The 16727-nt window shown below is 45.8% G+C and overlaps 1 protein-coding gene across 6 annotated transcripts in view; it reads right to left on the bottom strand.

The window, feature by feature from the left end:
* LOC127001559 (zinc finger protein 384-like) overlaps window positions 1-14597 on the bottom strand; it is a 234110-nt gene extending 219513 nt beyond the window's left edge. For 4 of the 6 annotated variants that reach the window (XM_050866210.1, XM_050866243.1, XM_050866265.1 and 1 more), the window contains exon 1: window positions 12120-14597. The gene's annotated coding sequence lies outside the window, so the exon portion shown is untranslated. The remainder of the gene's footprint in view (window positions 1-12119) is intronic. The other 2 variants (XM_050866221.1, XM_050866232.1) reach the window with 2 other exon arrangements.
* Between the last annotated feature and the right edge of the window lie 2130 nt (window positions 14598-16727).

The following is a 16727-nucleotide window of genomic DNA, read 5'->3' as shown; positions in this document are numbered from 1 at the left end:
TCCTCCTCCTCCTCCTCCTCCTCCTCCTCCTCCTCCTCCTCTTCGGGGCAACGGCTCCTCTGCGGCACGTCTTGCTAAACTTTATTTAATTCACTGAACTTGTGAAACTCTGAGGAACTAAACACGTTGATGATTCATTCAACTCCGACTTGAACCCATGAGGAGGAGGAAGAGTTGAGTAGAAGGTAAATAATAAACAGAAAAAAACTGTGGCTAGGATAGTTCGTGCAATGTGAACTAAACTGTCTCGCATAAGGGAAAAAATGTTAACAAACGGAGATAAAATATAAAACCTGACATTTACATAACCTCAGCCGCCCGAAAGATATGCCCAGCGTTACGCGGCAGAGAGAGAAGGGTGGTGGGGAGGGGGTTGAGGAGGACGACGAGGAGGAGTAGCCGCTTCGTATTATGATATCGGATAATGAGCTCGTCGATGAGTGCCGAGTGTGAATGACCTTGGCGTGCGAGAACGTCTTCGAGAGGCCGGTTTCGTGAGGCGGCTGTGATCAACCAGAATGAAAGGTTGAGGCAGATAGATAGGTATTTAGAGAGAGAATGAGAGAAGGAGAAAGAGATAAATAGATGGAAAGAGAAAACAAGATTAAGATAAAAAAAAAGTGGTAACAATTTTATATAATTTTTTAAGGTTTTTGGCACGAGAAAGATGGTCTATAATAACAATGATAATAATAATAATAATAATAATAATAATAATAATAATAATAATAATAATAATAATAATAATAATAATAATAATAATAATAATAATAATAATAATAATAACAATGGTAATGAATTCGACTATAGATCAAAATAAAAATATGAGGCTCATCACAAGTAGCTCTTTTATTCCCTTGCCATTAGAGGGAAAAAAGAAAGAAAAGAAAATACTACCCCAATGATACTTGTCTATCTACACTATCGTCGACGGAGAGAGTGTGTGTGTGTGTGTGTGTGTGTGTGTGTGTGTGTGTGTGTGTGTGTGTGTGTGTGTGTGTGTGTGTGTGTGTGTGTGTGTGTGTGTGTGTGTGTGTGTGTGTTCGTCGGTTAGCCGCAGAGGTTCGCCGAGCGGGAACTATCATCATACCTGGTAGCGTCTTAATTGCTGTAATCTGCATAATTACTACAATTATAATAAAAACTAATTTATTTCAGCGGCATTACAAAGATTATTCCGGCCATTTTTACCGCGCGCGGGTTAATTATCGCGAATTAACATGGCCAAGATAATTGTAACATGCTATAATCACTAACGGGCCGGCGGGCGAGTGCGTCTCCCGCTGTACTCCATCTCAAGAGGAGGCGAGGGAGGGCGATAAAGAACCTCACAAAACACACAGACACTTTTCCGCGCTAGTAAACGTTGCTACGGTAAGCTTATAGTTGTTGTGCCCGGGAGTAAGCGAGGGAATCCAGGCCTAATGTGATGAGGACTTTGGGAACAACACTACAGGTAACTCTCACACCTGAAGAAGGGAAAGAGAAAGGGACAGGGAATTCTTCCATGTTAGAACTTCTTATGTGTTTTTCCTTTAGGTGTTGTACCTGGGCGTTACAATTTCTTGTATGTTTCTCCTAATGTATTGAGGACTTTCAGAACCCCGCTAAAGCTTTCCATTACACCTGAAGAAAAGAAAGAGAGAGCGAATTCTTCAGTGTTTAAATGTCTAGTACGTCTCTTTTCTTTCCTTCGTTTCGGTCTCCTTCAGAACTCTTAGAAGGACGGAGCAACATGATGTGACGGGACCCACTTCGCCGCCGCGCACACAAGGGCAACACACAGGCGAGAAAAAGGGCGGCAGGGGGAAAAAATAATGAGCCGACTTGTTCCTCAGTGTCACAATTACAGGCCTCGGTAATTCCTAAAGAGGGGGAAGACGTTCTCTCAGCAGCGCACTTATTTTTCTTCCAAGGGGGGACTGGGGCGGGTAACGTCACCTTAGCTCAAAAAATGCTGAAGTGAAACAAAGAGAGCAGTAAAACACTGATTCGCCTTTGGTTATCATTACTTTTATTACTCTTATTTTTAGTACCATTTTTTTCCGCTGTCAGAGTTTTTTTATTGTTTCTAGTAGCATGTCTATCATCAATGAAAGATTACCAATAAAGAAAATTTCATAAAAGCAGAGAGAGAGAGAGAGAGAGAGAGAGAGAGAGAGAGAGAGAGAGAGAGAGAGAGAGATACCTAACTTCTAGGTAAACAAAATCATCTCTTAAGTAATCATAATCGGTCTCGAAAAAAAATGACAAAAGAAGGACGAAAATGAAAAAAAAAAATAAGGCAACAGAAACCCACAAAAAGAAGGAAGATGAAGATGATAAAACATGAAGAAAAGGACAGACAAAGGAAGATCAAAAGATATACATAATGATACAAAAACAAAACAAAACATCCCAAAAGAACGAAGAACGAAACAACGGAAAAAAAAAAACTAATACAGAAAGAAGAAAATACCGAGGATGAGGACAGAGAAAGAGGCAGCGGCGGCACACACGAGGACAGTAGGAAGAAGGTGCAGGTGTCCAGGTAAGGAGACAAGGGGACAGCAAGAAGGAGGTGCGAAGCTGAGGACACCCGAACCCTGCCCTGCCCTGCCCCGCCGCCCCTCCGCCCGCCGTCGCCACACGCCGGCCCACAAACACTACTAGCTATCAATTTACTCGTCCGACACACGGCGCGGCGGTGCGGGGAGACAGTTTACTTTTTTTCCCCCCGTGTTTGTTTGGGTGGCTGTTTGTTTGTATGTGTATATATGTGTTTGCTGTACGAGTATCTGCGTAGCGATGTTTGTTCATTGTATTCTTTTTTTCATTTTTTTCATTTTATTTTTTTAGAACTCGATTTCTTTTTTGGTTTTGCTTTGGTTTACGTGATTTATCTGGTTTCATTGATTGTTTTTATTTATTTATTTTAACTGAATGTATAAAAAAATAAGTTGATCGCATAACGCCGTGTTTCACCTTCCCAAAATATATTTTTATGAATGTCTTTCCAAGTTCATCCCTGTTTTTGCTTCACTTCATTTTTCTCTAACCCTGTCTTGCTTCACCTGGTTATTTTATTTTTTTCTGTTTATCGTATTAAAAGGAAATGGATAAAAAAACAACTATCACAATTTTCTCCGCATACTTTTGGTGAACATGAAAAAAAGCTGTTTTGGACGAAGACTGAGATGGCGGAGAGCACAAGACAGGTACAGCGATTCACCCTTCCCGTCCTTTCGCTTCTTCGCTCTTTCCCCCGCGACGACTGTGTGTGTGTCCGCGGAGGTCCTCGTCGTGGTGGTGGCGGTGGTGTCCTGTCACGCGTACGCTCCTCGTGTAGCTTCCTGTTCGAACCCAATTTGGTGGTCCGGTGCCTCCCTCCGGTTTGGGTGTTGCGCAAAAAAAAGAAAAAAAAAAAACCCTCTTCCAGGTCTTCCTCTTTTTGTGTGAACTGTTTTTAATCTTTTTTTATTTTTTGCCGCGCTGTGGATGATAACAAGTTCCGAGTCGCTGTCTTGGAAGAACTGGGATTTGATCTTGAATATTTGAAAACGGGGTTGGGGGGGGGTCGGGGGAGGTTTAGATTATTTATGCACATTTAATAAGCCCCAGCGACACAAGCAGGAGGGAACAGGAGCACCAGCAGGACCACCACTAGGCTTTCCTCACACCTGCCCGCTTGCATACCTGCCTGTCTACCTGCCCTTCTTTGTATTTACTTTCACTTTCCTTCCACTCTTTTTTTTTCGTATCTCTCCCTTCCTTTCCCATACTCTCTCTCTCTCTCTCTCTCTCTCTCTCTCTCTCTCTCTCTCTCTCTCTCTCTCTCTCTCTCTCTCTCTCTCTCTCTCTCTCTCTCTCTCTCTCTTTCAATCCGTCCTGCTTTCCTGCCTCCACACACACACACACACACACACACAGCGCCGGTCAAGCTTTTAATTAATCTCTCCTCTATTGTGCTGGGACACTATTCAACCTTTACCGGTGGAGTACAAATGGACAAACCCCGACATCCCTTCAAAACATATCAGCGAGGAGTTAATCACGTAGCCTCGGGGCGCGACTACTTAGAGCAATAATAAATCTCTCTCTCTTAGTATCGGTGAAGGTGATCGCGATAAAAGAGCCACGCTGACCATAATGATCCTCCACCCTGACGAACGGACGGACGTTATAAGCTTCTGTACCGGCGTTGATTATGAGTGATCAGTGCCTTTGTGTGATTACGTTGATATTTCATAATCTGGAGTGGTGGCCGCGGGTGGCTGGCTGCAGGGAGGTGTTAGTATTAGTCTTAATGAAGGAGACCGGACGGGGAAGCGTGGGATTGCTATAAAAAAATGGACACAGTACGGATTGAAGGGAAGAAGGTGGAAAACATGAGATATACGGAGGAAATAACGATGATGATGATGATGATGATGATGGTGGTGGTGGTGGTGCTAATAAGTAGAGAAATGATGAGGAGGAAAACGCAAATGAGGATGAGAGGGAGAGTACAAGAAGATGGAAGAAGATGAGGAAGGAGAAAAAAGCAACAGTAATATCACACGAAGGAGAAATAGTACAAGGATAACGATAACGGAGATGATGGTGTCGATAATGGTGACGATAGTGATAAGTAAGACAAAAATGAAGTAGAGAAGAAACATGATGAGGGAGAGGACAAGAAGATGGACGAAGATGAGGAAGGAGAGGAGAAAAGCAATCAGTAATATCACACGAAGGAAAAATAACATAAGGATAACGAGAACGAAGATGATGGTGACGATGATGCTGACGATAGTGATAAATAAGACAAAAATGAAGTAGAGAAGAAATATGATGAGGGAGAGAACATGAAGATAGACGAAGATGAGGAAGGAGAGGAGGAAACCAAACAGTAAAGTCACACGAAAAAAAAAAAGAGGATACTGATAGTGATGATGAAGATAATGATGAATAAGATAACAATGAAGTAGTGAAGGAATATGATGAGGGAGAGAACAAGAAGAAGAAGGAAGATGAGGAAGGAGAGGAGGAAGGGAAACAGCAAAATCAGACGAAGAAAAAAAAATGGGAATAATGAAAACAATGATGATGACGGTGGTGATGACGATAATGATAAATAAGATAATAACGAGATGGAGGAGAAGAAAGATGATGAAGGCGATGATGAAGATAAAGCAGAAGAGGAGGAGGAAGAGGATGCGGAGGAAGATGATGAGGATGAGGAGGAAGAAGAGGAGAATGAGCAAAGACGACATTATAATTCATTACCAGACTCGTCGCAAAAAGCTGTGAAAACGATGAAAAATATAGAAGCAGGATAAAAAAAAAATAATGAGAAGGGGGGAGGGAGGGGAGGGGAAGGGGAGGACAATGGAGGACAAAAAAGAAAAAAAAAGAAATAATAACTTCCGAGAAAGACATGTAGGAGAAAAAAAACATAATAAAAGAGGCTTATAACTGCATCAACACAGAGCGATAAAAGAGCGAAAATAGCCAAAGAAGAAACTCTGAGGCCAGCCAGCAAAGGAAACAAGGGTCAAACTAACACTGAGAAAATGAGTGAATGAGACCATGAGTGAGTTAGCAAGTGAGGGAAAGAGAGAGAAAGAGGGAACGGATGAAAGAGGAAGAGGAGGAGGAGGAGGGAGGAGGCGGATGTGAGAAAATGAGAGAATAAGGAACTGATGAAGAGAACGGGTGATGAGAGTGAGCGAGAGAGCGAGGGAGAGAGCAGATAGGTGAGAGGAGGAAGAAAGAGATCGAGGAAGCGGGTGAGAAAGTAAGGAGAGGGAATGAGAGGGCGAGTGTGTAAGTGAGCAGGTGAGGGAGTGAGAGCAATGAGTGAGAAATCGGATGAGGGTGATATAACCGGGTGAGAGAGAGAGAGAGAGAGAGAGAGAGAGAGAGAGAGAGAGAGAGAGAGAGAGAGAGAGAGAGAGAGAGAGAGAGAGAGAGAGAGAGAGAGAGAGAGAGAGAGAGAGAGAGAGAGAGAGAGAGAGAGAGAGAGAGAGAGAGAGAGAAATAAGAATGAGTAAGCGGCTGAGGAAGAGAATGGAGGGCGAGGAACTGAAACAGAGAGATAGAGACAGAGAGGGAGGAAGGGAACAGGAAACAACAGCATGCATGGGAGGAAGAATACAAGAGTCCTAAGGGAAGGAGAGACACAAAACGCTGCAGGAGAGGAACATTACGTTATATTATGCATAAGAACAGTAAGGGCGGTAACAAGGACGCGGTCAAGTGAAGAGTGGACTTGCTGGACGCGTTATGTTACACCGTCACCGCCACCGCCGCCGCCGCCATACACAGTTAACATGGTAGCAGCGACGGGCCAAATTTGTGCCATGATATAAACCCCGTAAAGTAGATGATGCATAAACCGATCACAAATGCGTTGATATATATAATGAAATGGTGTGCGTGAGTGATGATATTTTCTTACTATTTTCGCTTAGAGGGGCCTTTAAGAAACATGATCCCCGCAGGTACCAGGTTAAAAGCGATTATTCTTAGTTTCCCGCTCGGTACTGCGTCCGGAGGTTTCAGCAGTACCTTTCCTCCTCCAGGTAAGCAGGTAGAGGGAGCAGACGAGGCCAGGTGACGTTGTAAGTTGGTCTGCTTGAGGTCTATTGTTCTCGGGAAAACGTGATTATTCCCTAAGGCCGCCAGCTATTGTTTTCGTTCTCAAAAAGTAACGAAAATCCATAAAGATGGCTTGCGACAGACTTTTTATTGTCCCCCATTTTCATATATACGAGACATTGGTGATGATGGCGATTATTATTACGGTTTTATTTAGTTCTCTGTACTTTTATTATTGTTTTAGGAATTTGTTTGCTATGTTTGAATGGGTAACTCTTAGGGATGTCGTTTTATTGGTTCCTATATTTTGTGTGTAAGTCGACGGTGCGTGTCTCGAGTTATAATGAAGTCGAAGGTTCACGCCTTTTAGAAATAGCGGTGAAGGCGGAGATAAGCATAATGCCTCCTTCCTTCCTTCTCTACTTTCTCGCTCTATGCTTCCCTTCTTTCCAACTTCCGTTTACTCTCTCTCTCTCTCTCTCTCTCTCTCTCTCTCTCTCTCTCTCTCTCTCTCTCTCTCTCTCTCTCCCATGCATAGGTACTCCCTCTCTATGGTCTTTATCAACAGTCTTTTGAAATCATACTTACGCCGCCGCCGCCCCGCCGCCTCCCTCTCCCTGCCCGACACTTACCGTCCTTACCTTGCCCTTCCCTCACTCGACTCGCCGCGCCTACCTACTGTCCCCATCCTGATGTCCTCTCATTCATCCTCCCCGCCACACCCACCTTCGTACCGCACCCCTCGCCCCTCCGCCGTCTAGACCCTAAATGTTACCCTTTCCCTTTCCCTTTCCCCCTATAGACAATTCTCTCTCTCTCTCTCTCTCTCTCTCTCTCTCTCTCTCTCTCTCTCTCTCTCTCTCGTACAAGCAAGCGTACACACACACAGTACTGGTATGACATCATCGCTATCACCCTCCGTTTTCACACCAAATTCTCTCTCTTTCCACACCACACACCAACACCCTTCCCTCTCCCTCTCTCGACCACCACCACCACGTCCACCGCCACCGTCACCACCACCACCACACGGCCGTCCCTTCCAGCCTCGCTCACGCCGACACTCTCACCCGCTGACCATCGCCTAACTTCCATCGGCTGCGCGGGTCACCGAGATGATATGAAGCGCTGTATGCTCACGATTAAGCCATAATTGCTAGAACAAACTAGGTTAGGCGCGGGAACAGCCAACTGCTGGTGCCCGTAGCAGGTGGTTTTGTGCACCTGTCACTCACTCCATCGCCGCTAAATCCATCACCGCGGGGAGGAAACAGTGCAAAGTGGAGAGCAGATTGCCGAGGCGGGCCGTGCGGACTCTCCCTGCCTGTGTGGGGTGAAGGCAAACCGCAACTTGACGGGCGAGACGAAAGGAAAATGCCGTATGTAAGGGATGATTCGCGGATTTAATCTTACAGCGATTTTTTGTCACTTTTCTTCCTTTTCACGGATGGATACAGTTACGTTACTCAAGATTTCGTGGTGTTATTATGGTGATGACGATGACAGATGACGATTTCTACCGCTGCACGAATGGTGATAAGAAATTAAAACTAGTCACAAGATAAGAAGCTGATGTATACGAGATAGTAGACGATATGAGCTTTTTTCTGGCTTATGGCGGATAACACTTGCACTTTCACTTCACTGTACGGACAACAAAGGCGCCACCGCGGAGCCTGCCCTGCACCGCGCACTGAGCCTCTCCAATTACCTGGCCGTCCCGCGTGGTCATGGGGACAGGTGAGCCAAATACAACCCAGGAGAAGGTAACTATACGTACTTAAATAACGCAAGACTTAAGCAAAAACATATAAAACAAAAGTGACGTATAAATGACTAACTGGACATTATATACTCGAGGATTCACTATATATTATAAGCGTAGCGTCATACACAGCGCCCGCATTACTTTGGTGTGCAGGTAACTACATCGGAGGTGAGACGCGCTTGTTAGCAAGTTCAATGGAAACCAATGACCCACTCCAGCCATGTCTTAGCTCTCCCGGCTCTTAGATGACACTCGAAATGAACGTAAGTGTTAGTACTGCCAGAAACACCAGGAGGTCTTAGAAGGGGTAATAGGAGTAGTAGCGAGTAGTAGCGATGAAATTGAAATCATTAGAATTGTCGTAAATTTAATGTTCGAGATGATAAAGATAACAACAAAATGATAATAATAATAACAGCAATAATAATAATAATAATAATAATAATAATAATAATAATAATAATAATAATAATAACAATAAAAATAAAAGTAATAGTAGATTCTAAAAACACACAAAACTTGACTAATAGAAAAAAAAATCACGCGAACTAACAAGGAAAAAAAGGGCAATATATTCTCCTGTTACGACCTATAAAAAAGCTGAAAGGTAAGATTCCTCGGCGCTACATCAGGTATATGAGCCAACAGGTATCGATTATATCATAAAACTGGCGCTAAGCGTGGGCCGGCGGACGAACTGAGCGGAAGGTGTTACACCGAGGACGGCACAACACAAGAACCGAGCGACGCAACACACCGCCGCCGAGAAACACTGATAAGACGCTCACCAAAGGAAGTGCTGCAAAGAGAGAGAGAGAGAGAGAGAGAGAGAGAGAGAGAGAAATAGACAGAAACAAATAGAGAGACAGAGAGATAGAGAAAGAAAGAGTAACAGAACGTAACCGGCCGGAGCTGCGGACGACGCTGACGGCGAGAAGTGGATCAAGAAACTGCGGAGAAACACTTCTAATGACCCACCGCTGAGCCTTGACTGTCTTTAACACACACACACACACACACACACACACACACACACACACACACACACAAGCCGGAGATAGCGCCGCAAGTTATCTCCGTCAGAAGTAAACAACCGAAGGAAAGCTAAGATCTCAAGGAAGTTACTTAGCCTATCTACGCTGAAGATCTTGACGATTATTCTCGGTCAGTGGCATCAGGGTGGTCGCCGAGGGAGGCCAGCGTCGCCGCCCCGCCGCCCGGATCGCCTTAAGACCGGGAGGCGGCACCGGCGGCGGCATCTCGCCCGGAGCGCCTTAGAGTCAAGAGTTTGCCGCTGAGAATGAGACACGGCGACGAATGCCACACCGCGATATATATTCTTAGCGTGATGTGACGTAGAGCATAAAGAACTAACTAAAATACCGATCAAGCTTCTATTAAGTCAAAAATATAAATGAACTATCACAGTTATTTCCAGTTTTCCTTTTAATTACCCGGGAATTACGTAAATATATTGCTTATCGATAAAACATTCGATAAAAACCTCACTGATGAGCCGGAACCCGTTTGACAGATAGGGACCGGAAGTGCACATCTGGGGACAGCACTCACACCCACCCACACTCACACCACCGGCGCTACACGACTAAATGTTTGCTTCTTGGACGTTATTATCAAAGCGGAGAGCAGGAGCAGCGGCGGCGGTGCGAGGTGTGGCGGGGATACTGTCAATGCACCATTTAGAGGACAGATAACCCACGCCGCTAACCCTCAATACAACAAAAGCACCAGCCGGGAGGACACAGAGTCACTCGTCCCTGGCTGGCCCCGGCTGCTGCTCTTCTTAGTTACATGATTGATTTTTTTAACTCAATCTTTCTGACAGATAAGCGTGTTGATAACGTTATTTCTCTCTCTCTCTCTCTCTCTCTCTCTCTCTCTCTCTCTCAATCGTAACAGTAACAGATGCAGACTTATCTGATATCCATGCATGCAGACTCGTTCGTTTCTCATCCATGACTAAATTCTTCCCTGCAATGTGTGTACGCGTCCATACGTTGATATTTTTAGTTTTCTCTTTTTCCCCACTGCGAACAGTCGTGTCACAAAGAGTACTTGTGTTATTATTTTCCCGCCTGTGATTCGCACACTGCTATCCCTCTCCGCCTTGTCCCGCCACTGCTCTCCCTCCCGCCCGTCCCTTCCCTTCCCTCCTCACTCATTCACCCCTCGGCCGGCCGCTGCCTACGTACAGTACCTCTAACCTAGGCTACTCTGCTCCCTTCCCTCACCACATCCCCGCCGCTGTTCACCACTAATCTATGCCTAACCATCACCACCACCGCTATCACCGGCGCTCCACCGCCCCGCACCGGGAATGCGACCAACAGACAGACCGAGCGGCCGAATTCAGCAGGCGAGTGAGCAATAAGAGGACAGTGTGTATGAAGCACAATGTTTGCACGTATTAGAGCGGGTGGGCGGTCTTGGGTGGCGAGTAATATAATGCTCTTTGCGCTCTGCTGGGCGGGAGCGGCCGGCTGCCTCCACGCTGCTTGGCGCGCTGGACCCCGACAAAACGCCGGATCTGGCTCGCTCTCTGAATGGGATTGGATTCTATTATAAAGCGGTCAGTTTGCGGGAGCGGTGCTGATGGTTACACTGTGTAGCATAAAGCGGCGGCCGGAGGATGGCCGCACTCTCACAATCTCTTTAGTATTGTACGCGTTGTGGGACGCGCCATGAAATATTTACACCTTTATAGTGCTAAAATGTTTTTGCAGGTTACGCTAACTGCGGCGTTAAGGTTAGAAACACTTTGTTCTGCATCGTCCACTTTTCCACACTATGACTGGCTGACTTATTGATGCTCCGTACTCGCTTACTATTGCCTTAAATAATTCACTGCCGTGGCTTTCCGACCAAGGAATATATTTTCTCGGTATTCAGATTATAATTTCCTTCTCCAGACCGATGAAACAAAACAGATAAGCGCGCTTCAGCCGAAATATCGGAGTTCACCTTAACCATTAATAACATATATAAATACTTATTTATCTCCATAAATACGCGAGAATGATGATTCACTAACGTTGTTTCCTTGGTAGATGATGACCCAGGTAACACTACGACGCGCTTAGGTGAAAACAACTACACAACAACGGCTACCCTGTTCAGCGGGTCAGCCTTCACGCCGTGTGATGCAAGTTTCCTTTCATGCAAGAAATTGCTCCTATACCTAAAGTGCTTCACTAGTCGCTGGGATGATCCTGGCTGATGTATTTTAAGACGACACATAAAGACCTAATTCCTTAATGTTACTGAATATTACCTAAAAAAAATCTATGTAAAAAATAATAAATTGATATTTTCATGGAAAGAGCGCACCGCTCATCGTCTCTTCTCTTAATTTGATATTAATTGGAATCATTAAAAATTATCACCATACACTAAACTCGCAGACAATGATGGCTACTTCAAGTATGCGTTCTTGAGAGACGCAGAATAAACCAAACAAGTCAGATGAATGTTAGAGTGAATTATCACAAACGTGTTGACGGATAATTCTTCTTTCCGCTTGTGTGAGAGCTGTGTGATTCATGCATGCCTTCTGAGGCGCGGCTGAGCACGTTCGTCGGCCTGGGACACAGAATTACTTCCTATCCTACCCAAACAATGCACGGCGCTCGCCAGGATTCTACAGGATAAGGGTGGGAGATGAGAGGTTTGGGGGCCCTTGAGTTACCGTCAGCACGTTATCATGGTGACCCAAGAGCTACCTTATGACATAATTTAGCGTGGGTACAAACATGCACACTGGGCACGCTACCTGAAGTTCGTTTACCAGTTTGTCCGTCACCTTCGTGCACGCCATTGGCTCCGGAGCCCAATTCATGTGCTGGGTGTTGAAGGAGTTGAAAGATGACATTGGGCTGAAGGAGTTGAAGCGGTATTGTTGTCCCATCGTCGTTGACATCGCAGCCATCGCCATTATGGTCAAGACGAAGACAAGAGTAAAGCGGTGGCCGGGCAGCAGCAGTGGTTCAAGGGGCGACGCGGGGAAGAAAAGTCTTCGGGGAGAGACTTCCCGACTTGGCGCGTCTTGCACAGCTACTTCACCGACGCCTTCCTTGGCGCACTTTTCTAAAACTTATTGTGGGCTTGGTCGCGTTCACCTTCTACTCTGCCTTACTTAAAGTTCATATTTTTTTCAAGTTGGTAAAGTCACTACAAAAGTTCGTCACACTTTTTGGCATTTCTCAGATATCACTCGGTTAAGTCACTGTGGAACATGATCGTCTCAGAATCTTTGGTATGGGGTCAGGTAGGCGTCTGCTGGCGTGGGGACACGGCTGATCTTTGGTTGAGAGCGGAAGAGATGATGAATGAGCAACTCAGCATCACATGGCGAGGCTGGCCACTGCCGCTGCTTGTGTCCCTGCCTGGCGTGCCGCTGCTGGCTGGCCGCTGACTCACTCACTCCCCGGGTGACAGTGTGGCGGGGCAGCACACTCACTGGCGGTGGCGAGCGGGATGCGGGACTTAGTCTGTGGCGCTGTGTTGGGACGCTGGCGGCCCTTCACCTGCCAGTAGCGCCGCGTCGGGCCAAGAGGGGCCAATCCCACACCATCACACACTACTCAAGATAAGTTTGATTTCGTTCGTGCCCACCATAGATGGTTCGGACCGTGGCCAACGACCAGTTTTTTACCGCACCTCCCTCGGTGTCTCGCAGAAAAGTGGCAGGCTGAGGAGGAAAGAATTGGACGTCTTTACCGCGGTGCCTCGCGACGCCGAGTGGGGGGGCGGAAAAAGCGGGGTAAAAAGCCTCTCTTGAGCTACTAATAAGACGCGAGTCTTCTAAGCATGTGCAGCACGGCAGTTCTTGAGCCAAGCCTCGTAATTAGGGGGGTGAAAAAAGGCGGCTGATTGGTCGTGAGCGGCGAGGGGCGGGGTGGGGCCGAGCCTGGATGGTTCCGGCCCGACCCCTCGCGGCCCCCGCTCCCCCGATCCCTCCCGCTTCCCCCGCCGCGCACGCGCACATCGCACGCGCCCCCCTCTGTTCCCCCCGCACCGCCACGCACACACGCACGCACGCTCCTCGCCCCGCAAAAACCCAGGTCTTGGACGGAACCGCCTTCTCCCTCCCGGACTTTTACAAAGAGTCGACTCTGCAGTATGAATTATTCAGGATGTTGCCGCTAATATTGTGTGGCACTGCAGGTGGGCCGGGCCCCGCCGCCACACTACACACCATCACTCCTCACGAGACACCACAGCCTCTTCATCACTCATCAGCCTAAAATGAAAAGAAATCTCAAAGATAAGCCTAAACTTTACAATATCCCGGGTGACAAAGTGCATTGGCAGCAGGGAGGCTCGGCGGAGCTCCGCCTAGCGCCGCCGGCCACCAGCCACGGCGCGGGTGTGAGGGGGAGGAGAGTCTGGCCGAGCCCTCCGCCGCCGCACCACCACCACCACTACTACTTGCCACCACCATCACCATAATCTTTCATGGTGTACTGAGAGGTAAATACAGCTCCTGCAACACTCAGTTGTGAAATGCGTATATTAATAGAATACCATCGAAGAGTTTCTTGAGATCCCTCCACACCCTTCCTTTAACACTGTACACGTCCAGCTCCCGAGACACCATTCTAACTTTGACATTTCTTGATAAGGAGATGGGCTGCAAGGGTTTTTCTAACTTGGGATGAAGGTTTCGGGAAAAGAACTTGTGGGAATGGCATCGAAGTGGTGGTGGTAGTGGTGGTGGTGGTGATGGTGGTGTAGTGGTGGACGCGACGGTGGGCTGCTCCCTCAGCCCCCTGAGAAGGAGATGCTCCAGCCCCTCGCATCCTCCAGCTCCAGCGCCACTATACCGCCTCTCTCCTCCGTTGCCCTCCTGTCTTGTGATGGAGACTTATTCATAGCGAGAGTCTGCCGTGCTGGACGCCCCCTTGCATAGGTACACGGCTCTGAGGATTCACGCCTTGGGATCCATGTTAACAAGGGTCGAAATTGTATCACCGTAACTGACAGGCAACGTGACCACAGCCCATATAAACGTCTCGGGGAGTTTGGTCTGCGGGCAGTTCACATCAGCTTCCGTCTCAGCTGCCAGTGGGTAGGGCGGTCAGGAGGGAGGACTACTTTGCTTGGCGCGGGAGATGAAGATAATTGAGCATTCCAACTGAGCCGCATAGTAAAAGTCTCGGCATATATATGTACACATATGCATACATACATATGTATAACTCAAATATCTGGACTTAACTGAATCAGTTAATGCTAAATTTCACATACTTTCAGGGAGTTATACATTCAAATGACTTGAAGTAAAGCTGTTTGCTACATATACGGCTCGTGCCTACATTTCTCTGCTGCCTTTGTTTTAGTCACTAACAGCCACAAAGTCAAAGTATTTTACTGCTGTCACTGCTCTCAGCTCTTTGCATTGTGCATTTGTGAATGTGTTGATGGTGGTTTTGGCTTTGCTGTTGAGTGGTAGCGATAAGGCAGTAGTAATGCGATAGTAATAACAGCATTAGTAACTGCAACTGCTAGGATAGTAGAAGCAGAAGTAACGGCAGCAGCAGCAACAGAAGCAACAGCAGCAACAGTAACAGCAGAAACAGTAGTAGTAGTAGTAGTGGTGGTAGTATCGGTAGTAGTAGTAGTGGTGGGGGTGTTGGTGGTAGTAGCAGTAGTAGAAACATTTGTTGAAATCGTTAGTGTTATTGTTGTCCATGTTCTTATTTCTTCTACCATTGTTGTCGTCTTTCTTGCTTGTATTGTTGTTGTTAGCTTTGTTGTGATCATCATTGTCAAGTCGTCATTATTGTTGTTGGATCTCTTCTTATATGCATTGTTATTGTTCCTCTTGCTCTAGTCTTTTATACTGTTGTTGTTATGAGTGACGCTGCTGCAGTTGTTATCCTTGTTCTTCTTTTAGTCGGTGTTGTCGCTGGTGCTCTCCCCGCCCAGCGTTGCCGCCGCCACCTCTGCCCGGCGGTCAGCAGGGAGCCAAAAGGATTACTGTGAATTTCGAGCCGAGACGAAGACAGCTGGACGGAAAATATCAGCTTTGGTAAATTGCTAATCCGTTGCGTTTGACAAATTAATTAAAGTGGGTAATTAGAAGTACAACAATAAATATATCACAGCAAAGCTCTTCCAAGGGTCGTAGAAATTTATTTTGATATTCATCATGTAAAATTTTCATAATGGAAAACACACACACACACACACACACACACACACACACTTGTGTTTGTGTGTGTGTGTGTGTGTGTGTGTGTGTGTGTGTGTGTGTGTGTGTGTGTGTGTGTGTGTGTGTGTGTGTGTATATATATATATGTATATATATGTGTGCATATATATATATATATATATATATATATATATATATATATATATATATATATGTATGTATGTATGTATATGAATATTCTTTATGTATAATAACTTTACAAACATGTGGCTTGAGTTTAGAGCTGCAGTAACACCTGCTGCTCCCTTGGACACACTTTCCTTGGTTCGCCTCACTCAGGTGGCGGCCACTGAGCGGACAAAGATCGCCACAGTGTGGCCGGACGCGTCTCCTTTGTGGTCAGATTTAAGTCGCGGAGTGAACCCCTCAGCGCCTTTGTCACTCTGGAGTGGAGGCGCTGCACCATCGGGAAGGTCGGACGGCGGGCGGGGCCAAGATCAACTTTCAGAGGGACTTCTACTCTGAGTAGCGCCGCCTCGGCCGTGTCCCGGAGGTCACCGTGTGACCTGCTTCAAGGCTATGCCGCTAGGGGCACACAATGCTTTGCACGATACGTATTTGAGTAATTTACAATTGCCACAAGTATGCTGCGTATCTTTGCCATGTCCCTACATCATGCATATACTAGATACTGACATGCCTGCAACCTTTTTGAAAGTCACTTATTGTAATTTTGCTGGCATGTATTCGTGATGCCCTGGTATACAGTCATGAACCCCAAAGCTTTTCTTGAAGCAGCAAAACATCAGGATTTAGAGTTCGCTCAGATGTTAGCAGAACAGATAAAGTTTTATAAAAAGCCTGGATTGTCTTTATCATACAAGAGACAAATAGAACCTTCTGAACACCCGGGAGTGTGTACAGTACTTCAGGTGACCAGCCAGGTGCTGCGGCAACACACCGCCGCTTCCAACTCTCTCACTTCATATCTTCCCTATCACTTTTCTTTATTATTATTATTATTATTACTATTATTTTTATTATTATTATTATTATTATTATTATTATTATTATTATTATTATTATTATTATTATTATTATTATTATTATTATTATTACTATTATTACTATTATTATTATTATTATTATTATTATTATTATTATTATTACTATTATTATCATTATCATCATCATCATAATCATCAATAGTAGTAGTAGTAGTAG

Source organism: Eriocheir sinensis, chromosome 2 (genome assembly GCF_024679095.1).
Source record: "Eriocheir sinensis breed Jianghai 21 chromosome 2, ASM2467909v1, whole genome shotgun sequence".
NCBI classification, from domain to species: domain Eukaryota; kingdom Metazoa; phylum Arthropoda; class Malacostraca; order Decapoda; family Varunidae; genus Eriocheir; species Eriocheir sinensis.
The sequence above is the reverse complement of the archived record's forward strand: the minus strand, read 5'-3'. Positions and strand labels throughout refer to the sequence as shown.